This window comes from Zophobas morio, unplaced genomic scaffold (genome assembly GCF_036711695.1).
Source record: "Zophobas morio isolate AGI-343-1 ecotype UQ-CSIRO unplaced genomic scaffold, CSIRO_AGI_Zmor_V1 ptg000017l, whole genome shotgun sequence".
Lineage (NCBI taxonomy): Eukaryota > Metazoa > Arthropoda > Insecta > Coleoptera > Tenebrionidae > Zophobas > Zophobas morio.
This window is the reverse complement of record NW_026972122.1, coordinates 12,170,267-12,196,814: the sequence shown is the minus strand read 5'-3', so window position 1 is coordinate 12,196,814 and position 26,548 is coordinate 12,170,267. Positions and strand designations below refer to the sequence as shown.

The window sequence follows — 26,548 nt, the reverse complement described above, 5'->3', positions numbered from 1 at the left end:
ACAGGTGCCCATAACAAGTCTGAAGACATTTTATTTAGCGTATTTGCCTCAACCACACGATGTCAATAATCTTCCCATTCAATCCCAACATGCCCAAGATAATATCTTACGTTCTTCTGGTTCTTATGTTAGCATGAGCATAAAACTAAATACTTTGACAGAGATTTGACGTTTTAGGAAATAAAAATGTCAAAATGACAGTTTTCTAACTAAAAACCCTTCTCAATCAACTGAAAGCTGTTTACATTGCTAAATTTTAACCAGAATCAACAGGTTGTGTTTCAATAGAAATGGCAAAAAAAACTATAATCTAATACTATTAAACGAGCAAAGTTTGTATATATATATATATTTATATATATATATATTCATCTAGCAGGCAATTTCGCATAGGGTGCTCATGTGACAACAGCGCAATTCATGCCGTCTTGGTTTATATCTTAGCCATGATACAAGAAAACAAGGTATGCTATTGCGCACATCTGCGTGACGTCACCCGGTTACATATGACCGCTAAATTTAAACTTCAGCGAACGCAAAGGTCGACGAGCAAACTATGTAATTATTAGTTGTAAATTAAGAACTTTAAGTGTACGATAAACGTGTTATCCTTAAAAAAGTATTAAATACATAATATGTTGTTTAAAGTTTTGTTTTTATTGGAATACATCATATTTTTGAATGTGTAGAATTTTATTTAGCCTAATGTGTACGTTTCACTACATTTACTTACAACACTTTTCATCAAAAAGAGCGTTATAAGCATTGTTCTACACCGACAGGTTAGTATTAATATTATTATAACCATAGAAGCTCTGTTCGTTCTTTTGGCGGCAAATCGTGTTTGTAAAAACAAGTGTATTTTGCAGTGCTTTGAATTTCAAACTTTGAGTTTGTATCGAAAATGGCGAAATGTGCAGTGCTTGGATGTTCAAGTTCATATATAAAGTGTAAAGACAATAAAAACATTCACTTCTTTAGGTTTCCGAAAGAAAAATCCATTTGTGAAGAATGGGTAAAATTTTGCAACAGAAGTGATGTCATTAATATTAAAAATGGTGAGACAAATGTTCATGTATTATAATTTATTAAAACAAAACCTATACCAACAAAAAACAGTTACAACATAATATATTTTACCTTTCAGCTCGTATGTGTTCGTTGCATTTTGCTGCTCAGTGCTTTTATAAGTCTCTACAACACAGGCTTTTGGAGTACAGCCCTAAATGCAGGCGGAGGTTAATGCCTAATGCCATCCCGACAAAAAATGGATTTAACAAAAGTAAGTTGTCGCCAAGCCCGAAAGGCTGCACGCAGATACAACACATAGTTGAAACAGCATCGCCAACAAACTATAAAATTCAGACAATGAGTTCTCACATTATATCACCAAAACGGTGTGGAAGGAATTTATTTGGCGATGATGTTAAGCCCCTGCAAGAAGTAGCAACGTTTGACTGGCAAGCAAAGTATGAGCAATTGGAACAAAAATATAATGATTTGCTTACAAAGACTCAACTGACAGAAATGAAAAATATGGAACTAAATGAACAATTAGAAAAAACATCATCTGATACAAAAGTAGTACAGGCTTTGTCAAACATTTTTACAAAGTCTCAAATAAAAGCTTTAATTAGCCAAAAACGAGTGAGGTGGACAACTGAAGATATTTCGGCTGCAATTTCACTTCGCAGTATTAGCCCCAAAGCGTACAGATATTTGAGACAACAATGTAAATATCCACTTCCCGCACTGAGTACATTACGCAAATGGGCCTGCTCGTTTACCATAAACCCAGGGGTTTTAAACGATGTTTTGATTTTAATGAACGACAAGGCTCGCTCACTGTCAGAGCTTGAACGCATCACGATACTATCATTTGATGAAATGTACATCAGGGATCAGATCTGCCTTGATAAAACTCTTGAGCAAGCGTTGGGTCCTCACAGAGCCGCACAAGTGATTATGTGTCGTGGATTGTTTTCGCCATGGAAGCAGCCAATTTATTATAACTTCGACACACCTATAAAAAAAGAAATATTATTGAACATTGTCAGTCAACTTTATGAATGCCAATATACCGTTGTAGCAATTGTTAGTGATATGGGGTCAGGAAATATGGCACTGTGGAAACAGCTCCAAATAAATATAGACAATGTTTGGTTTCCACATCCATCTGATTCAGAAAAGTTAATTTTTGTTTTCGCTGACATTCCACATCTGCTAAAATTATTGCGAAATCATTTTCTTGACCAAGGTTTTGAAATTAATGGAGAAATCATCACTAAAACATATGTTGAATCATTATTGAAAACGTCACAATCATCTGATTTAAAAATTGCACATAAAATTACTCAGTATCACCTTGATGTTAAAGGCAGTCAGAGGCAGAAGGTCAAACCTGCTGCACAACTCTTTTCAAATACCGTTGCAAAAGCCATACAGTGGTGTGGCGATAACAAAATAATTGATGGGAACTACTCAGAAACATCGAAATTCATTCAACTTGTCAATGACTGGTTCGACATTTTCAACACCTACCTAAAATTTTCACCATCAGGAGTAAGTGCTTATGGCATTGAACTTGACAAGCAAAATTTAGTAATAAATATGATGACAGAGACAATGAAAAATGTTCGAGCCATCGGAAAGTCAACATTATTACCATTTCAAAAAGGTGTCATCATCAGTAACAAATCATTACAAGCGTTGTTTGAGTATATGAGTAAATTCTACAATATCAGTTACATTTTAACCCGACGTTTAAATCAAGATGTACTCGAAAATTTTTTTTCATTGATTCGGGGAATGGGAGGCAGTAATGATCATCCCAACCCCATTGATTTTAAATATCGGTTGAGGTGGTACATACTGGGTAGACACTCCTCAGCTGCCATATCCATAAATAAGAACTGTGAGAAAGATGATGATGAATCATTGCTTACTCCCTTGGAAGAGAAAGAAATTTGTCTAACGGAATCTCTTTTCTCATCAATAATCAACACCAAATGTGTTCTTCCAAGCAATGAAGATAGCCACTTGGCCAAATTGCAGTTTGTTGATACTGATACTCATCATTTTTCTCAAGTCGAAGTCGAAGTTGATGTAGAAGACAATAAAATTTCAACAGAAGGACTTCGATATGTGGCGGGGTATGTTGCCCATCGTTTTCGTCACAAATATCCCCACCTTGGAACACCAGCAGAAAATGTACCACACTCTTTTGAAGCAGATTGGATTCAATTTCTCTCCAGGGGAAATTTACTGCAGCCCTCTAGTGACCTTCTGCATGCGGCGGAATTATTGGAAACACTATTCTTGACCTTCCATGGAACTCAAATCAACAAGCAACCATATATAATTAAATATCTAGTACAACAGTTAAAGCGTCACTTACCAGAAAATATGTTAGCAGACGAAGTTTACCATTGTTTAGTTCGCACAAGAACGTTTATTCGAATTCGCGAATTAAATAAAAGATCATTTTATGCTAACTTAAAACGGCAAAATAAAAGAAAAATCAAGAAAATCTGTGGAAAATAACAAAACGTATCTGCAAATCTGCAAACAGGTTAATGTTTTGACTTTTGACATCATCAACACATCACTGACAGCTGCTACATCAAGGTCTTGTGACGTCAGTTGGTTGTGCTCAGAAAATGCACAAACTCGTCCACCGGAGTAGCATACCTAAAGTCTTTGTATCATGATCTTAGCTACATCACACCTGAAATGACAGTTTGGCCACTTGCTCAGTGATAGCAGCACGTAATTTTGCTAGCTTCGTTAAACACTGTTTTGACTAAATTGTAGAAAACTATGCATCATTGCAAGTGTTTACAGCCATTGTAGTTTGTAGAGGTCAGTCAAATTTTTATTTTTGTGGGAACAGTGTGGAATGGAACTTACTCGAAATCATAACAACACGATAAATAGATTTTTATCTACAATAATAAATATAAGTGAGTTTTCTAAATTGACAGTGGATATTGAGATATTATCAAGAAAGATTTGGTTTTCTCACCAGTTCAGTGCAAGTTTTATAAACGCGATGTTGTTAAACAAATGTTTTAATGTTTACTTGCTAAGGTTATACTGGGAGTGCTGCCAACATCTGAAACTGTGTTAGTACTTCTAAACCCTTGAAGAGAAAAATGGGCTGTAAAGACAGCATTTTCGGTTAAAACAAATTTCCTGTCCTTCAGATTCAATCGACAATTCACCAGGGGAATATCTCAACCAAAGTTGATTTTATCAAAAACTTTGAACCAGAAATAAAAAGTTGAGAGATGCTTTTAACCCTCTCTGTGAGAAACAGACAGTGAAGTTTTTCAATGTTAGTTAAGTTTTCTCAGTTGGTGGACTGACAAATAAATGTGTGGAAACTATTTGAAAAAATTAGATGAAAAAACAGTTTAAAATTTGTGTAAATGTAGAAGTTTGGTTGGAAACTATCTATAACAAACACATTTTCTGTTCATTATTTTTTGTAAATTGTACTCATTAAATGTGTTGTTAAACTTCCATATTTATAAAAATGTTTTTCTTACAATTCAGGAAATTTGGCACCTTCGTTATTTATGTAGTTTTTATAGTAAAAACATTTATTTATAACACATTTTGTATTTTTTTTTTAATTTTTTGTCTACTTTGAAACAAAATTATTATTTTATTTAGATGGAATCGCAGCATTAGAAAAAAGCGAAATCTTCCTGTGTGCCAAACTTCCCTCCTGTCAAGAGATGTTCGCGTAAATGCGCAAGTTCGGGAACCTTCTGAAAATATCAAAACATAATGTATTTTCAAAAAATTAAAAGGAATATGATTAGAGTCACTGATGTATAGGTTGTGCTTTAAGACTTTTTTTTATTTTTCTAATAAAGTTAATATAAATAGTCTGGAGCCGTATATTTTTGTAACCTCATCTCAAATACATATTGTGTAAAATTGTTTTTTTTTTTTTGTATTTATTATAAATACATTTAGCATCATGTTTGCAAGATTTCGTCAGTTAGTAGAAGTTTAATGCAACTGAATAATTTAGTGTGTGCCAAATTTCTTGATTGGTAAAAAAAATTTCTATAAAGAGGCAACATTGGCAACTCCCTAATAATGAAAAATTAAAATTGAATGAAGTGGATGATTACTAGGCTTTTTTACTTTCCGAACGTAAGTGAAGGAATCCATCGGGCGGCTTACCAGTTTCATGTTTTCTTTACGTTTCATGACCCCCCAGAGTACAAAAAAAATAGTCTACCGTTTCTGTCTGTCCGTCTGTATCGATTTTGATTAGACAGATAATCTCCTAAACTACTGGATCGATTGTTGTCAAATTTTGTTTGTATATTACGAATATCATGTAAATGGTAAAACGCGAACCAAAATTTGGTTAACCATCCCCACCAACAATTTGATGACGTCTGCTCATTATGCTGCATAGTCAACATTACCAGAATTGTATGAAATGATATACTCTTGTATTTGTGGTTTACAAATCTTGAATTTGTGTATGATTAAACTTTGACTTTTTTTTTAAATTTTAATGAAGTATACTGTTATAAATAGCTTTTAGATGTTTTTGTCAATAAGTATGTAATTTCTATTAAAGTTGATATAAATAAATTTTACGAGTATATTTTTGGAACCTCAAATGGTGTGTAAAATTTCTTTTGGTTTTTTATTATGCATTTATTCTAAATAATTACATTAAGTTATTTTTTTAACATTTCGTCAATTAGCAGAAGTCTCATGGGCTTGAAAACCTTATGCGTGCCAAACTTCCTTATTGATGAGAAAAAAATTTGCAAATACGGAACTCTGGAAACTCCTAATAAATTTAAAAAAATCTTTTATTTTGTACCAGCCATTAAAAGTAGGTCGTTTGGCCTTATGTTTAGTAGATAAACAAGTCTTGTTTACCGGTAGATAAAGGAGTCTTTTATCTACAATTTATTTTGTTATTTGTTAAGATTACAAATTGAAACCAAAGTCAAACCAAGACAACACATGTATTAGCCAACACGTTTGCATTCGCCGATGCGCGACGCAGCGTATTAAAAATATTACGTACAGCACATTCGAACAGTTTTAAAGTTTTAGTTAAAATCTGGTAGAAAATAAAATAAAATATTACACTCGATGATAAAGAATGTTTATGTACTCGTGAAAAATAGTCCACTAGTGAATGATCACTTTTCTCTTGTAGATAATAAATAACATTTTTTTTTTCAAAAAAAGACTAAATGAATGGAATAATGTGGATAACTACTAGAACAATATCTTTCTAATTTTATTGGAGTGAACTAATATAAATACACGTTTTATTTCCATAAGATGTGTGATTACGATCAGGGTCATAAATTCAAAAAATTGGTCTAAAAAGTTTAGACAGTACTTCCCTCGCTCTTAGAACCGTGTCTCTATGTCTGTCATAGTTTCTTCTCATTAGAGTTCTGTGACGGGCCATTTTAATAAAATCGCTTTCAGTCTGAAAGTCGCGGCTCGTTCTTAATTTGATCAAAAATAAATTGACTAATTCATAAATTTTTTTGAGTCACCCTGTATAAGCGAATTTAAAAAATATGAATCCAACCATAAATTACAAGTATAGTCTGATCATATTTTGCATATTTTCGAAAGGATTTATTTGGCAAAATTTTGACATGACGTAATCAATTTTTTGGGGTTGATAAACAATTGATCAAAAATTTACCATGCTTAGGATAACTTTAAAACATGTCCAAGATTTCAAAGCATTCGGTTCTGTAATTCCTGATTAAATCAATAAAATAAATTCACGCATTCATTAATTTTTTTGAGTCACCCTGTATATGCAAATCCAAAAAATATGAACGGAATGATAAATCACAAGTACAGACTCATTATATTTTGTACATTTTAGATAAAATGTATTCACCAAATTTGGGGTGACGTCATCAATTTTTTTAGGGGGGATGAGCAAATACATTTTGATAAAAAATTTGCCATGCTTATAATAACTTTAAAACATCTCCAAGATTTCAAAGCATTCGGTTCTGTAATTCCTGATTAAATCAATAAAATAAATTCACGCATTCATTAATTTTTTTGAGTCATATTTATAAAAATGTTTTTCTTACAATTCAGGAAATTTGGCACCTTCGTTATTTATGTAGTTTTTATAGTAAAAACATTTATTTATAACACATTTTGTATTTTTTTTTTAATTTTTTGTCTACTTTGAAACAAAATTATTATTTTATTTAAATGGAATCGCAGCATTAGAAAAAAGCGAAATCTTCCTGTGTGCCAAACTTCCCTCCTGTCAAGAGATGTTCGCGTAAATGCGCAAGTTCGGGAACCTTCTGAAAATATCAAAATATAATGTATTTTCAAAAAATTAAAAGGAATATGATTAGAGTCACTGATGTATAGGTTGTGCTTTAAGACTTTTTTTTATTTTTCTAATAAAGTTAATATAAATAGTCTGGAGCCGTATATTTTTGTAACCTCATCTCAAATACATATTGTGTAAAATTGTTTTTTTTTTTGTATTTATTATAAATACATTTAGCATCATGTTTGCAAGATTTCGTCAGTTAGTAGAAGTTTAATGCAACTGAATAATTTAGTGTGTGCCAAATTTCTTGATTGGTAAAAAAAATTTCTATAAAGAGGCAACATTGGCAACTCCCTAATAATGAAAAATTAAAATTGAATGAAGTGGATGATTACTAGGCTTTTTTACTTTCCGAACGTAAGTGAAGGAATCCATCGGGCGGCTTACCAGTTTCATGTTTTCTTTACGTTTCATGACCCCCCAGAGTACAAAAAAAATAGTCTACCGTTTCTGTCTGTCCGTCTGTATCGATTTTGATTAGACAGATAATCTCCTAAACTACTGGATCGATTGTTGTCAAATTTTGTTTGTATATTACGAATATCATGTAAATGGTAAAACGCGAACCAAAATTTGGTTAACCATCCCCACCAACAATTTGATGACGTCTGCTCATTATGCTGCATAGTCAACATTACCAGAATTGTATGAAATGATATACTCTTGTATTTGTGGTTTACAAATCTTGAATTTGTGTATGATTAAACTTTGACTTTTTTTTTTAATTTTAATGAAGTATACTGTTATAAATAGCTTTTAGATGTTTTTGTCAATAAGTATGTAATTTCTATTAAAGTTGATATAAATAAATTTTACGAGTATATTTTTGGAACCTCAAATGGTGTGTAAAATTTCTTTTGGTTTTTTATTATGCATTTATTCTAAATAATTACATTAAGTTATTTTTTTAACATTTCGTCAATTAGCAGAAGTCTCATGGGCTTGAAAACCTTATGCGTGCCAAACTTCCTTATTGATGAGAAAAAAATTTGCAAATACGGAACTCTGGAAACTCCTAATAAATTTAAAAAAATCTTTTATTTTGTACCAGCCATTAAAAGTAGGTCGTTTGGCCTTATGTTTAGTAGATAAACAAGTCTTGTTTACCGGTAGATAAAGGAGTCTTTTATCTACAATTTATTTTGTTATTTGTTAAGATTACAAATTGAAACCAAAGTCAAACCAAGACAACACATGTATTAGCCAACACGTTTGCATTCGCCGATGCGCGACGCAGCGTATTAAAAATATTACGTACAGCACATTCGAACAGTTTTAAAGTTTTAGTTAAAATCTGGTAGAAAATAAAATAAAATATTACACTCGATGATAAAGAATGTTTATGTACTCGTGAAAAATAGTCCACTAGTGAATGATCATTTTTCTCTTGTAGATAATAAATAACATTTTTTTTTCAAATAAAGACTAAATGAATGGAATAATGTGGATAACTACTAGAACAATATCTTCCTAATTTTATTGGAGTGAACTAATATAAATACACGTTTTATTTCCATAAGATGTGTGATTACGATCAGGGTCATAAATTCAAAAAATTGGTCTAAAGAGTTTAGACAGTACTTCCCTCGCTCGTGTCTCTATGTCTGTCATAGTTTCTTCTCATTAGAGTTCTGTGACGGGCCATTTTAATAAAATCGCTTTCAGTCTGAAAGTCGCGGCTCGTTCTTAATTTGATCAAAAATAAATTGACTAATTCATAAATTTTTTTGAGTCACCCTGTATAAGCGAATTTAAAAAATATGAATCCAACCATAAATTACAAGTATAGTCTGATCATATTTTGCATATTTTCGAAAGGATTTATTTGGCAAAATTTTGACATGACGTAATCAATTTTTTGGGGTTGATAAACAATTGATCAAAAATTTACCATGCTTAGGATAACTTTAAAACATGTCCAAGATTTCAAAGCATTCGGTTCTGTAATTCCTGATTAAATCAATAAAATAAATTCACGCATTCATTAATTTTTTTGAGTCACCCTGTATATGCAAATCCAAAAAATATGAACGGAATGATAAATCACAAGTACAGACTCATTATATTTTGTACATTTTAGATAAAATGTATTCACCAAATTTGGGGTGACGTCATCAATTTTTTTAGGGGGGATGAGCAAATACATTTTGATAAAAAATTTGCCATGCTTATAATAACTTTAAAACATCTCCAAGATTTCAAAGCATTCGGTTCTGTAATTCCTGATTAAATCAATAAAATAAATTCACGCATTCATTAATTTTTTTGAGTCATATTTATAAAAATGTTTTTCTTACAATTCAGGAAATTTGGCACCTTCGTTATTTATGTAGTTTTTATAGTAAAAACATTTATTTATAACACATTTTGTATTTTTTTTTTAATTTTTTGTCTACTTTGAAACAAAATTATTATTTTATTTAGATGGAATCGCAGCATTAGAAAAAAGCGAAATCTTCCTGTGTGCCAAACTTCCCTCCTGTCAAGAGATGTTCGCGTAAATGCGCAAGTTCGGGAACCTTCTGAAAATATCAAAAGATAATGTATTTTCAAAAAATTAAAAGGAATATGATTAGAGTCACTGATGTATAGGTTGTGCTTTAAGACTTTTTTTTATTTTTCTAATAAAGTTAATATAAATAGTCTGGAGCCGTATATTTTTGTAACCTCATCTCAAATACATATTGTGTAAAATTGTTTTTTTTTTTGTATTTATTATAAATACATTTAGCATCATGTTTGCAAGATTTCGTCAGTTAGTAGAAGTTTAATGCAACTGAATAATTTAGTGTGTGCCAAATTTCTTGATTGGTAAAAAAAATTTCTATAAAGAGGCAACATTGGCAACTCCCTAATAATGAAAAATTAAAATTGAATGAAGTGGATGATTACTAGGCTTTTTTACTTTCCGAACGTAAGTGAAGGAATCCATCGGGCGGCTTACCAGTTTCATGTTTTCTTTACGTTTCATGACCCCCCAGAGTACAAAAAAAATAGTCTACCGTTTCTGTCTGTCCGTCTGTATCGATTTTGATTAGACAGATAATCTCCTAAACTACTGGATCGATTGTTGTCAAATTTTGTTTGTATATTACGAATATCATGTAAATGGTAAAACGCGAACCAAAATTTGGTTAACCATCCCCACCAACAATTTGATGACGTCTGCTCATTATGCTGCATAGTCAACATTACCAGAATTGTATGAAATGATATACTCTTGTATTTGTGGTTTACAAATCTTGAATTTGTGTATGATTAAACTTTGACTTTTTTTTTTAATTTTAATGAAGTATACTGTTATAAATAGCTTTTAGATGTTTTTGTCAATAAGTATGTAATTTCTATTAAAGTTGATATAAATAAATTTTACGAGTATATTTTTGGAACCTCAAATGGTGTGTAAAATTTCTTTTGGTTTTTTATTATGCATTTATTCTAAATAATTACATTAAGTTATTTTTTTAACATTTCGTCAATTAGCAGAAGTCTCATGGGCTTGAAAACCTTATGCGTGCCAAACTTCCTTATTGATGAGAAAAAAATTTGCAAATACGGAACTCTGGAAACTCCTAATAAATTTAAAAAAATCTTTTATTTTGTACCAGCCATTAAAAGTAGGTCGTTTGGCCTTATGTTTAGTAGATAAACAAGTCTTGTTTACCGGTAGATAAAGGAGTCTTTTATCTACAATTTATTTTGTTATTTGTTAAGATTACAAATTGAAACCAAAGTCAAACCAAGACAACACATGTATTAGCCAACACGTTTGCATTCGCCGATGCGCGACGCAGCGTATTAAAAATATTACGTACAGCACATTCGAACAGTTTTAAAGTTTTAGTTAAAATCTGGTAGAAAATAAAATAAAATATTACACTCGATGATAAAGAATGTTTATGTACTCGTGAAAAATAGTCCACTAGTGAATGATCACTTTTCTCTTGTAGATAATAAATAACATTTTTTTTTTCAAAAAAAGACTAAATGAATGGAATAATGTGGATAACTACTAGAACAATATCTTTCTAATTTTATTGGAGTGAACTAATATAAATACACGTTTTATTTCCATAAGATGTGTGATTACGATCAGGGTCATAAATTCAAAAAATTGGTCTAAAAAGTTTAGACAGTACTTCCCTCGCTCTTAGAACCGTGTCTCTATGTCTGTCATAGTTTCTTCTCATTAGAGTTCTGTGACGGGCCATTTTAATAAAATCGCTTTCAGTCTGAAAGTCGCGGCTCGTTCTTAATTTGATCAAAAATAAATTGACTAATTCATAAATTTTTTTGAGTCACCCTGTATAAGCGAATTTAAAAAATATGAATCCAACCATAAATTACAAGTATAGTCTGATCATATTTTGCATATTTTCGAAAGGATTTATTTGGCAAAATTTTGACATGACGTAATCAATTTTTTGGGGTTGATAAACAATTGATCAAAAATTTACCATGCTTAGGATAACTTTAAAACATGACCAAGATTTCAAAGCATTCGGTTCTGTAATTCCTGATTAAATCAATAAAATAAATTCACGCATTCATTAATTTTTTTGAGTCACCCTGTATATGCAAATCCAAAAAAATATGACTGGAATGATAAATCACAAGTACAGACTCATCATATTTTCTACATTTTAGATAGGATTTATTCAACAAAATTTAGAGCTGACGTCAACAATTTTTTGGAGGGAATAAGTAAATATATTTTGATTAAAAATTTTTCATGCTTATCATAACTGTAAACCATCTGCAAGATTTCAGAGCATTCGGTTTTGCAGATTCCAAATTAAATTGCAAAATGTTGTTTCAAAATTTTGTTTTTTTTTTTTTCAAAAATCTGGACGTTTCGGGTAAAAACTCAAGTCGGAGTCATAAACTACATGTGTAGGACTATGTTGTTTTGTACAATTTAAAACCTATTTACTATGTACAGTTTTGAAGTGACGTCATCACATTATTGGTGGGCATGATTAGACAAATTTTGGTTAGCCTTTTACCATCTACATGATATTCCTAATATAAATACAAAATTTCACAACATCGGTCCAGTACTTTCGGAGATTATTTGTCTAATAAAAATCGGAGACGGCAGACGGACAGACGGACAGACAGACGGAAATGGGAGACCTATTTTTTCGTCCTCTAGGGGTCATGAAAGGTCGAGAAAACGTAAAAGTAGAGAGTCAGCCAACGGACTCGATTACAATACTTCCTTTGCTTACGCTCGGGAAGTAAAAAATGAATAAATAAAGATCAAATTTTACATATTTTCCTAAGTGGACGTTATTCGTATGCTTGTGTACTAGTTTAAAGCGAATCTCAAATAATGTGTACAAAACAATTGTTTTGGCTCAGTATTATGTCTTCTAATTACTTATTTTGCGTTTATGAATTTTGTCAAATATTAGAAATATTTTTGGTCTATATGTGGTGTGAGTGCCAAACTTTCTCATTCGTAAAATACTTGTTTGTAAACGCAGAATTTCGCTAACTCCTGAATACATAAATATATAATTGTTATTCAAGAATGTCAAAAAGATTCACCACATGAGTTTATCATCAATGTACTATATTTCGGGACTAATGTTTCTGTTCTAAGAAAATTGATTTTATTGGTATACCCACCTCTCACTGTAAAAGGAGTTCTAAATGAAATTTAAAATTTAATTTTTAGTGTTTTATATTTCTCACTCTAATAGACCACAATAATTTGTGTTTATAAAAATCATTTGTCACGAAAAAATTTTCAGTATTTGAAAAAATCGAAAATCTTGGGTGTGCCAAACTTCTTCGCTGTTAGGAGAGATTCCCATAAATACGGAAGTTCGGCAACACCTCAAAACGTGATGTATGTATTTAAAAAAAATGAGAGAATGTGTACACTGGGGTAACTACTGCATAGATAATGCTTTTAGGCTTTTTTTTATAACTTCTATTAAAGCTGATATAAACAGACTTTCGTCGTATATTTTTGTAAATTCATCTCAAGTGGTATCTAAAAATATTATTTCTTTATTATTTATTCTCAAAACTTAAAATAATGTTTTTATAACATGTCGTCAATTAGCAGAAGTCTCATGCGCGTCAATAATAAATTCTAGTGGCTGCCAAACTTCCTCATGGATGAGAAAAAAATCTATAAATACAGAATTCTGGCAACTGCCTAAAACATAAGATTTTTTTCTCAAAAATTTTGGAATTTTCATTTGTTACAATTACAGTTGTAATAAAAAAAATCTACGATAACTGACGTTTATTTATTCACTCTTTTTTGTCAAATATCCTCCGTTATCCTTCTATACACCAAAATTGTTAACAAGCAACAACGGTAACTGACAAACTGCTGATCTGTTTTCCATAAGTTCTGTTCTGCTTCTGCGACGCCCTGAAGCCCAGCGAATGCACTGCACACATCACCTTTGACGCGCTTTGTAAAAATGATAGTTTCAGTAGATCAACCGATTCTAAATAACAATAACAATAACACGTGCAGCGCGCACGGGAGCCAAAACATCCGCACGGGAACAAAGAGTGGTTTCAGAGAATCAGTTGGGCTATTTTTATGTTTTCGACTATTTTCATAAAAATTGATAATTTTTGAAAACAAGTTATATATCAATATGGTAACTATTCATTTTTTTGTGTTGTTTAACTTCCGTTTTTATGAGAACATATAATATAATTGGGAAATTTAGCTGTCGCAATATTTTTGTAAATTTAAATAGTAGTAAAAGTTTTTTCTAAATGGTGATGTTTTGAAACTGTTCTCGGTATTTACATGTAGTACATATTAAATTACAATAATCCCCATACTAGTTGACAATGAGTTTAGTATACTAAAATAGATACATTCTGTTTTTTGTAAAATTACTGGTGAAAATAATCACCCGCTTCATTCCATTCATTCTGACAGTTTTTTAGATGAAATTATGTTTTTCATATTTTTAGAGTTTTTAGATTTCCAGATTTACAGAATTTTTTCTCATCAATAAGGATGTTTGGCACCATTAGATTTGTCAAGTGAATAAAACTTCTGCTAATCGACGAAATGTTGCAAATATAAATTATTGTACTATTTAGTATACTTATACAATTAAGATAAGTTTACAAAACTATAAGGGTAGAGCCTGTTTTTATCAACTTCATTGAAAATTACTTAAAAAAATTGGTCGTCACTAAGTACAGTCGAACAAGTACAGCTTCCAAAAATGATCAAATTTGACTTCGAGAACTTTGTTATCATCACTCCTATGGGCTAAAATTAATATAAGCATGCGTGGATTGTTAAGGTATAGGTAAAGAAGAATAGTGTGTATATGTCTCTTATGAGTTTTTCTATATAAAATTTTTTTGATGACGTCAGCAACATTTTAGCAAAGACACGTATGTCAGTTTGAATAGGTGCAGTATAACACTATTTTAGTAACAGTACTGTTACCCTCAGATTTTCAAGGAAATGGGATGTGAATAAAACATGACACTTCACTGATTAATTATTTTGGGGTCACTTGATCACTTGATATTTCGACAGAACTTTCCTGGCTCCTAAAGTACAACATATCCAGCTTCTTTGAAAGATTGTAAAATTTGATTCTGCAAATTTTAGTTTTTTTACGAGAAGCCTTGTAAGTTGAAATAAACATATGTATTATGTGGTGTTACAGTAAATGTAAAGAAGCGTGCTACGCCTATGTTTTGAAATGAGTTTTTTGCAATTTCAAAGTTAAATTGCAAAATGTTGTTACGCAGTCTTGATTTTTTTCAAAAATTTGCATGTTTAAGATCACAATAACACAAGATGAATTTAAATAACATTTATTCAGCAAAGTTGTAAAATGATGTCATCAGTTTTTAGGGGGATCGTAAACCCATAAATTTTTATTAACGATTTACCTACGTGTTTCCGATAACCTTAAAACCTTTGCAGAGTTTCATATCATTCGGTTTTGAAACTTCAAAATTAAACTGTAACATGTCGTTAAACAAATTTGATTTTTACATAAGCGTAAGCTGAGGAAGTATAGTGGTCAAGTCCATCGGGCGACTTGCGACTTTCGTGTTTTTTCGACGTTTTATGGCCCCTAAAGTACGAAAAAAGTGGTCTTCCGTTTCCGTCTGTCTGTTCGTCTATCTGTCTGTCCGCCTGTCTGTCTGTGTCGATTTTTAATCTGAGACACATAATCTCTGAAACTACCGGACCGATTGTTGACAAATTTTGTACATATATATTAGGATTAGGACAATCATGTAGATGATAAAACGCTAACCAAAATTTCGTTAATAAGCCCCACCACAAATGGGGTGACGTCATCTCCAAAATTTACAATGGTAAATTTGTTTTTAATTTTATAAAATAAGATACGTCTGCACTTGTGCTGTATGAATCCGTGTTGAGTTTTCACCTTCGACATCCACATTTTTGGAAAGAAATCAAAATTGTATAGCAACAAAGTATTTAATCTTGAAACTGAAAAGCCGAATATCTTGTAAAAAGTTGATATATATATAAAATGTGCACACTACTACTAAAAGTAGGTACTTGTGGTTTATCGACGCATTCATGTTTTTTTGAATTTCTTATACAAAGTTATTAAAAAAATTAATGGATGGGACATGTTTTATTAGTTGTTAATAGTAATACACTGCATTTACTAAAATTGATGATATACATGTCTTTGCTAAGATGTTGATGACGTCATCAAAAAAAATTCGAAGTTAAATTTGATAATTTTTCGAAGCTGGATTTGTTCGACTGTACTTTAGGGCTGAAGGAAATCCTGTCGAAATATACTTTGATCAATTTACAAAGTGTATTTATATATATCAGTTTACTTCATTAAACATCGAAAAATATTGTTTTTCTTCAAACGTCAAAAAAACATGACTTTATGTACCTCAACAAATGAACTTAAAGTATGACATTTCAGCCGCTCCTCACCACCGACAGATAAAAATTTTTGCTGCCGCTACAGGCGGCAGCAAAAGTAAAACCATAGCAACAGCATACAAATCATTCCAAAGCACACTGAAAAACCATAGTAACAGTTAACTTAATTCATTCGTTTTAAAGAACTGATATGTAATTCCATTTTTTTAAATTACTTCTCTAATTGAATTGCAGACGTTTGAAGAAAAAATAGCATGTTTTATTCGGAGAAAAATGACTTTTCGTGGCTCATCTGTAATTGCCGGCCTCGCGCGCTCGGCCGTCAAACCTACAGATTCGCCACGAAAAGTCTCATTTTAGCTCCTAATAAAACAATATACTATTTAGTAATTATCCACATCATTCTATTAATTTTGTTTTTTTTTGAAAAAAGAAAGTATTTTTTATATTTTAGGGAGTTTTCAGAATACCGTGTTTACAATTTTTTTTTCTCAACAACAAGGAAGTTTGGCACACATCAGATTTTCGAGTACATGAAACTTCTGCTATTGACGCAATATTATAAAAATAAATTACTGCATGTATTTAGAATAAATTCTAAAAAAAAAAAACAAATGTACACACCATATAATCAACTTTATTAGAAATAATTAAAAATAACATCTGAAAGCTATTTAAAACAGTTTAATTTATTTAAAAAAATGGTCGAAAATTATTTCGACAGAATTTTCCTCTCTCTTGAAGGACAGTGCGAGAAATCCTGCTTCTTTAAAAAAATATAAAATTTAATATTGCGATTTTCATTTTGTGTTAACCTCTGTAAAGTAAACATCTTTGGCGTAAATAAGTCCCCTGTGGCCCCTACGCCGCGAAGCCGTAATTCAAGAGGGTACACAAGTGTGGACAATATGAAATATATTTAAATAAGCAGATAACCAACTGTAAAAAATGATTGAAATTCTCAATTTCTCAATACATGCTTAACATCAACTGTTTATGTTTTTACTTCGTGTCTCCACAACACAGAGGAGAGAAGTGATTAATCAGTTTCTTTTCCCGAAAACAGTTACAAATTAGAAGATTTCATCAAAATTGTAAAATGACGGACAAATTTTGATTAACGATTTGTCATGCCTGGTGCAACCTTCAAACATTTGCAAGATTTCAGAGCCCTGCGTTTTGCAGTTTCAAATTAAAATTGTAAAATACAATTTTGAACTACATATTTCCCAAAAATTTGGATGTCTAGGGTAAAAACTCAACACGGATACCTTTTAAGATTTCATAACATTCGGTTTTGTAGTTTCAAAATTAAATTATAAAAGGTTGTTACAAAACTTTGCTTTATTATTTTTCAAAAATCTGGATGTCCATGGTAAAAGCTCAACACGGATTCATAAACCACATAAACCAATTGTGCAGGAGTATCCTATTTTATAAAATTTAAATAATAATTACTAATGTAAATTTTGGAGATGACGTCATCATATTATTGATGGGGATGATTAGCCAAATTATGGTTAGCGTTTTACCATCTACACAATATTCATTATACACATTAAAAATTTGACAGCAACCGGGACCGCAGTTTCGAAGATTATCTGTCTAATAAAAAAAAACGGCCAAACGGCAGATAGACAGACAGACAGACGGAAATGGACGACCAGTGTTTTCGTACTCTAGGATTTATGAAACCTCCAGAAAACAAAGAAGTAGGCAGTCGCTCGTTGTACTCGATTGCAATACTTCCTTAACTTATACAAGCGAAGTAAAAAAGTAATCATCCACCTTATTCATTTTTATTCTTGTATTATTATTATTAGGAGTTGCCAGTGTTGCGTATTTATAAGATTTTTTTTTATCATTCAAGAAGTATGGCACCCATAAATTTTTTAGTTGCATTAAACTTGCACTAATTGATAAAACCTTCTGAACATAAATTATTGAGCATATTTACAATAAATAAAAAAAACAATTTCACACAATAAGTATTTGAGATAAGGATAAAAAAATATCCATGTAAAGTCTATGTATCATCTTTATTACAAATTACAAGAAAAAATGTCTAAAAGCATAATCTATTCATCAGTGACTCTAATCTATACATTCTTTTTCTTTTTACTTCCCGAGCGTAAGCAAAGGAAGTATTGTAATCGAGTCCGTTGGTCGACTCTCTACTTTTACGTTTTCTCGACCTGTCATGATCCCTAGAGGACAAAGAAGTAGGTCTCCCGTTTCCGTCTGTCTGTCCGTCTGTCCGTCTGTCTGTCCGTCTGTCCGTCTGTCTGTCCGTCTGTCTGCCGTCTCCACTTTTTATTAGACAGATAATCTCCGAAAGTACTGGACCGATTGTTGTGAAATTTTGGATTTATATCAAGAATATCATGTAGATGGTAAAACGCTAACCAAAATTTGTCTAATCATCCCCACCAATAATGTGATGACGTCACGTCAAAATTGTACATAGTAAATACATTTTAAATTGTATGAAATAACATAGTCCTAAACATGTAGTTTATGACTTCGAATTGAGTTTTTACCCGAAACGTCCAGATTTTTGAAAAAAAAATCAAAATGTTGAAACAACATTTTGCAGTTTAATTTGGAATCTGCAAAACCGACTACTCTGAAATCTTGCAGATGGTTTACAGTTACGATAAGCATGATAAATTTTTGAACAAAATATATTTACTTATCCCCTCCAAAAAATTGATGACGTTAGCTCAAAATTTTGCTAAATAAATCCTATCTAAAATGTCCAAAATATGATGAGTCTGTACTTGTGATTTATCATTCCATTCATATTTTTTGGATTTATATATACAGGGTGACTCAAAAAAATTAATGAATGCGTGTATTTATGTTATTGATTTAATCAGGAATTATAGAACCGAATGCTTTGAAATCTTGCAGATGGTTTACAGTTATGATAAGCATGATAAATTTTTTATCAAAATATATTTACTTATCCCCTCCAAAAAATTGATGACGTCAGCTCAAAATTTTGCTAAATAAATCCTATCTAAAATGTACAAAATATGATGAGTCTGTACTTGTGATTTATCATTCCATTCATATTTTTTGGATTTATATATACAGGGTGACTCAAAAAAATTAATGAATGCGTGTATTTATTTTATTGATTGAATCAGAAATTATAGAAGCGAATGCTTTGAAATCTTGCAGATGGTTTACAGTTATGATAAGCATGATAAATGTTTAATCAAAATATATTTACTTATCCCCTCCAAAAAATTGATGACGTCAGCTCAAAATTTTGCCAAATAAATCCTATCTAAAATGTACAAAATATGATGAGTCTGTACTTGTGATTTATCATTCCGTTCATATTTTTTGGATTTGCATATACAGGGTGACTCAAAAAAATTAATGAATGGCTGAATTTATTTTATTGATTTAATCAGAAATTACAGAACCGAATGCTTTGAAATCTTGGAGATGTTTTAAAGTTATCATAAGCATGGTAAATTTTTTATCAAAATGTATTTGCTCATCCCCCCTACAAAATTGACGATGTCACCTCAAAATTTTGTTGAATAAATCCTATCTTAAATGTGCAAAGTATGATGAGTCAGTACTTGTGATTTATCACTGCGTTCATATTTTTTAGATTTGCTTATACGGGGTGCCTTAAAAAATTAATGACCGAGTTAATTTATTTTATTAATTAAATCAAGAATTACAAAACTGAATACTTTTAAATCTTGTAGACGGTTTAAAGTTATTGTAAGCATGGTAACTTTTTAATCAAAATGTATTTGTTTATCAACCCCAAAAAATTGATTACGTCATCTCAAAATTTTGCCGAATAAATCCTTTTGAAAGTGTGCAAAATATGATCAGACTATACATGTAATTTATCCTTGCATTCATATTTTTTAGATTTGCTTTTACAGGGTGGGTCAAAAAAATTAATGAATCAGTCAATTTATTTTTGATCAAATAAAGAACGAGCCGTGACTTTCAGACTGAAAGCAATTTCATTAAAATGTCCCGTCACAGAACTCTAATGAGAAGAAACTATGATTGACATAGAGACACGGTTCTGAGAGCGAGGGAAGTACTGTCTAAACTCTTTAGACAATTTTTTTGAAAATACACTAAGTTTTCGGACGGTTGCCAAACTTGCGCATTTACGAGGACATCTCTTAACAGTAAGGAAGTTTGGCACACAGGAGAACTTCGTCTTTTTCAACTGCTGCAAATTCATCTAATTTTTTTTCGAAGTGGCCAACATAATTATAAAAAGAACTTTAACAAATGTGTTATAAATTAATATTTTTACTAAAAAAACTGTATTAATAACGAGGGTGCCAAATTTCCTGAATAGTAAGAAACATTTTCAACAACACATTTAAAATGTGAACAGTTTACATAGAAAAAAGGACAGAAAATGTGTTTGTGTAGTTCTCAACAAAATTTCTATATTAACACAAATTTGAAGATGTTTTTTCAACCAATTTTTGCAAATAATTTTCACACTTTTATTTGTCACTCCACCAATTGAGAAAACTTAACGAACACTGTATAGTTTCACTGCCTCACAGAGAAGGTTGAAGACATCTCAAAAAATTTTATTTCTAGTTCACAGTTTTTGATAAAATCACCATTTACTCCAGCAGCTGACCAATACTCCTCTGGCGAATAGTCGACAGAATTTAAAGGACAAGGAATTTTTTAAAATCAAAAACTAGTGAAAAATTGAAACGTCTTCACTGCCCATTTTTCACTCAAGAGTTCTAAAGTCTTCACACAATTTCAGTTGTTGAGAGTATTCATAGTCTCAGTGGTTGATTGGCACTCCTCTGGTGAATTTTCTGCTGAAGTTGATGGATACAAAATTTTCTCCACTAATTAGAAAGTTTAATTTTAAACAAGTGAACATCAATACAGTTGTTCAACAATATCGTGTCTGAAAAACTTGTACTGGACTGGATACCAAACAATATCATTTTTGATATTGTTTCAGTCTTTACTCTCAACTCCGAAAACTCACTTAAATTTGATTATTGTAAATAAGTATTTATAGTATTTCCACCGATAGATTAGCTGACAGAAAAGTCACCAAATAGACCGCTATAAAAAGTAGTGCCAAAGGCGCTTTATTTGAAATATAAGGAGATTTGAAAATAATGTTGAACTACGTAAAATTACTTTTCATAATAACACAATTTATTTCCAACAGGCAATATTATCTATACTGGAACATACATTTCGAATAACATTACGTACTTTATATTGAAGTAACAACCTCTGTAGGGCATCTTAAATTAAAATTTTCCTTCTTGAAAAATGAATACGCATTGGTAATCATTTTCTGTGCCACGATGTTGTCAACAACAGTCATACTGCACCGGGTTGAAGAGGGCTACAAAATATAATGGTATATAATTATTGCACAGAATAAATCAACAAGTCACTTGCGTAATTATGAATTTTATTCGTAATGTCTTCCATGGGGTCCATATGAAACGTTTTTTGACACAAACAACTTAACCTAAAATGTCCAAACTTCAGCCAGTATACCAAAAACAGCACAAAGGTCTATAATATCATAGCTAACAAATCAAAACAAGTAAAAAAACACAAACACTAAACGGAAAAAATACACTTTTTAACTTTTTGAACCAAAATTTTAAATTAGCTGATCGACCAAAACACAGGTTAAACGAAACCGGCCGACTGGCGCAGGCATAGAGGCGTAGGAAATTCGTTGCGCGGGAAAACGAACGTTGGTTGCCAACTTAAACTACAACTCTTTAACTGCTTTAAGCGTATAATGTTAGTATATTTTGGATTCTCCGATTGGCGATTGTGAATTCAAAATTTTCCAATCTATCGCTGGAAATAGTATATACGTGATTATGGCTCGATCGAGTAATATTATGGCAAAAATAATAGTTTGACTAACCACAACTTTTAAAACATGCAAATGCAATGCCTGCCATGTGAATGTGCGAAAGTTCCTTTTAATGAGTAACATGTTTCGCATGGAGGCAGCACATTGCAGATTATCGACAAGCAAGCCAGGTTCTCATATGAAATAAGAAAACGTGTGCAACGATGTCAAATTTCACGTATATTTATGCCAAAATTCCGCTTTGATGAAAGTGGCAATTTGGCACAGGTGCGAAAGTAACCACGAAGTTACCGAATTGCCTACAATATGCATGTTTTCGATGCCAAATTGCCGCCTAGATATATATATATATATATATATATATGTAATGGGTTTCTCGAAAACGGCTCTAACGATTTCGATGAAATTTACAGGTTAGGGGTTTTTTGGGTCAAGAAATCGATTGATCATAGTTTTAACTTCTGAAAATTACAGCTTCATGCATTTTCAGCAATTTTCAGGCAGTGAATTATATTTGTTGCTAGGCAACATCAGATGACACTACACGAACACGAGATTGTTTTATTTGAGAAGTTTGGGTGACAGTCTGACAGTACGTTTGACGTACCTTTTTATCTTCAATTGTACGTACCGAAACATACTCCACTGTATAGAGGACGTTGAAATTCACCTCCTGAGGTGAGAAAATTTACCAAAAACTAAACAGTGAGCGGATAAAAGGCACACGAAAGTGTGTTGAATTGAGATTATTTTGTCAAGCATTCATTTCAGAGGTTCCACGGTCAGTGTCAACATGTGATCGTTTTCGGGGATGGGACCGTGTTATTTGAGTTTTTGGGCTCAACGTTTCGCACACTTTCGTAAATGGCATCTTCGGGAGCAGGGTTGAGATTGAGAAATTAGGAATAACACAAAAGAGCACGGTAACTCAGTATGTTAACCACACCAGAGGCGAAACTCTTCTGGCAGTAAGAATGTGGTTGTGACCTTTTTCTAGAGTCGAGAGAGAGAACTAGGAAAAAAAAAACGACAGAGAGAAAACTTGGGTAACAAATGAGATGTCAAACAATAATTCCAGTTTTCTGTTCTTTAATCTCTACATGTCACTTATCAGTGTTTAAAACAAAGACTGCTTATGGAATTTCTTTTTTAATGTGTATTTTTAAGTAGCGCGTGTACTTCAAAATGCATACTATACGCATATTTATCTGTCCTAATCTGATCTAATACTACCAAACGAGCCGAGTGAAACTCGGTCAACCAGATATTTTAATAAAAAACTTGACAAATTATAATGTCAATTTTGACATGGAACGCCTGCTGTCTAATTATAAAATGAGTGAAGTGAATTTTTATTTCCGTTTATTTTTATTTATAATGATTGTGAATAAAATAGTGTACATACACTCGGTGGACGTGTTTCATTCCCGTCTCACGCCTGTTGTTGACCTTGACGCTACGTGTCTCGGTCCAACAATCTGGCATTCGACGGTAATGAAACACTTCCCGCCTCGGTATGTAATATACTATTAATCACATTTATTCCATCACATTTTTTCAATAAATTACAGATTACTACAACACTATTTTGTATGGGAACAAGTATAAAAATTAAACATACACTTTTTGTTTCCAGAAATTGAAACGTTTTACATTTCGTTGTTGCTGGAATCATTGTTAGGAGATAGTTCTGAAGCTAACTCAATGTCAACATTTCTTTCATTAATGCTACGACTATGAGTAGTCAGAGCTTTAGAAGAAGATATTCTGATTTTCTGTCCAGAAGTGCTTTGTGAAGAATGTAGATGATTTATCTGCCGGTACAACAAGTTGCTTCGATATCTGTAACAAACGTAACTTTTGAGTAATAAGACGTAACTGAAAATGACAAATACTAACCCAGAAATGTCGATATTTTCATGTTATTTCAAGCATGTATTTAACATGGAAATTTTTGCCCATAAGCTGTTTGTCGAAAAATTTTTGCTCACTTGTGACGCGTAGCAGAGCAAAATATCGTCACTAATCCCCTCAACGCCTGTCTTTTTACGCCATATTGTAAAATCCTGATATTCCTGTTCATACCTGACATTTGTCTTCAGAGGCAATAAATCCAAACTTGCAGCAGCCGCTTCAACGCGAATATCTTCGGGAATTTCACAAAGAGCAACACTTTTAGGCGAGATGTCAAAATTTTATTTTTGGATCTGAAGATTCTGCATCTTGTGGTAGACGCACCCCTACTTCTGTTTTTCCAGACACTTTTTGAAGAATGGGATTTGGTTCGCAGTTTTCTTTCGTACCATTATTTATTGCGTCTAATATGTATTGTTCTGCCTTGCTTAATTAGATTTTTTTGTTTCCTGTGGCCGATATATCTGTTTCTTTTTAACTACTGTTTTTAAATTATTTATTTGCTTTAATAGTTTCTTCATTTCCGTGTTTTCCCAAAGTCTGTACCCTTCCTTACTTTCCAAATCGCGTTTCAATTTATTTAACGTTTTTTCCTTCTTGTTCTTTATAATTTATAATATTTTCCTGTAATTGGGTGTAACCTGTAGGGAAATAAACTATTATTATTATTATTACAATGGGTGTTTTGTCTTTATTTAAAATTATGGGATTAGTTTTCACAAATTTTGCAACATAGGTCAGGTCACTGGGTGGTATTAATAAAAGTAAGTAATTACTGATACTGACAGTTTTTTAAGCAAATGCTTACATTTGTATTAATAAAACATACTTACGACAGCAAAGACTTAAAAAAAATTGTGAAAAATGTTCAATTACGAAGTGCGTGCTCGCAAAACTTATAAACAACGTAGTCAGAACCCTCCTGAACGGGATTTTATTCGATTGTATCGTTTTACAAGTGAAAATGTGATGTGGATGGCACAACGTTTTCTTGGGACCAACAATGAAACAAAACGGGGCAGTCTGGACTCATTTACAAAAATGAAATTTTTTTGCAGTATGCAGCCGATCCAGGTTTTCAGACTGGAGTCGCCGAAGATATAGGAGTTAGCCAGCCTGCAGTTTCGTATACTATAAAGTGTGTTGCTCAAAAGATTATGAACAAAGCGTACATTTGGATTCGGTTTCCCCAGGTAAAACGACAGCAAATACTTTTTCTTACCCTATCAGCTTGGCATGATAAATTTATGTGAATTGCAAAACAATGAAGCCATACAAGAAGAAAAACAGCGATGGTTAAGAAGATATAATTTTCCCACAGCAATGGGAGCTATTGACTGCACATTAATCAGAATTAAAAAAATTCATGTAAATAGACATGGCAATGAATACAACTGCAGAAAACAGTTCCCTGCTCTTAATGTGCAAGCAACATGTAACGGGGAGGAATATTTTACGAGTGTCAGTACTGAGTGGCCAGGATCGGTACATGACAGTCGCATCTGGAGGAACAGTTCTGTGTGCCGGGTCTTCAGAACTTTTAATAATGCTGTACTATTGGGAGACCAAGAATAGGGTATAGAAAAATGTCTGATGATTCCTTACAGAAATCCAGCCACACCAAGGGAAGAGGCCTTTAATAATCTGTTAAAACGTGAGCGGGTTATACTAGAAAGATGTTTTGGGCAATTAAAGCAAAAATTTCCTACGCTCCAGAATATCATACGATTGCGTCTACTTGTCATTCCATCATTTATTGCAGCCTGTTTCGTTCTCCACAACGTAGCTAAATATCTTAAAGATGAGGCTGTACTGGAAGAAGAAAATAATGATAATGATAATGACGATGATAACCTAGATGAAGAAGATAATAATGATCCAGCACAAGAAGTTCAACGACGTGAAGGTCAAAGAAAAAGAAATGAATTAACTGAAATAATGTTTCAAAATATTTAATTAACAAATGCAAATGAAACTAAAGATAATAAAAGTTAATAACATTTTTTACAAAATTTCTTCACTAAACACATTAATTAAACTATTTTCTCTTAGTCTTGCTTTTTGAAGCCTAATAAGTTCTAAATGTTCTAGTAATCCGAGTCTTTGCAATTCTGAAGTTGTTAAGTTCTTAGTTTCTTCCGTCTCATATTTGTCTAATATTTTTGTTTTTTTTTTGGTTTTGGAGGTTTTGTTTCTTTTTCTGGTGGTGACTGTAACAGTTTAGTGCAACTGGCACCTATTTCAACTTTTCCTATAAGAAAAAAATACACATATAAATTTATTTACGTCAAAACAGGATAACACTCTACCAGGCACTTTATCCAATACGGGATTTGGTTCGCCGGCGTTCATAGCCTCAAAAATAAATTTTTCAGCGGTGCTTAGCTTGCTTTTTTTATTTCCTGTAAGCGATTGGTCTGCTTTCTTTTTTGCAATTGTCTTTAAATTATTGATTTGTTTCAATACTTTTTTGACATCA

General features: G+C 31.9%; 1 protein-coding gene and 1 long non-coding RNA gene across 3 annotated transcripts in view; one reads left to right on the top strand and one right to left on the bottom strand.

Moving 5' to 3' along the window:
* LOC135129932 (uncharacterized) overlaps window positions 1–26,548 on the top strand; it is a 121,088-nt gene that overhangs the window by 58,226 nt on the left and 36,314 nt on the right. The gene's annotated exons all lie outside the window — the stretch shown is intronic.
* Window positions 1,071–3,665, bottom strand: LOC135130087 (uncharacterized). 2 transcript variants are annotated; one of them, XR_010280670.1, is made up of 5 exons: window positions 3,398–3,665; window positions 2,873–3,334; window positions 2,365–2,541; window positions 2,082–2,284; window positions 1,071–2,023 (listed from the first exon to the last, which is right to left on the bottom strand). It is a non-coding gene; the product is annotated as an uncharacterized LOC135130087 (long non-coding RNA). The 2 variants fall into 2 exon arrangements; XR_010280669.1 differs by having other exon boundaries at window positions 2,873–3,658.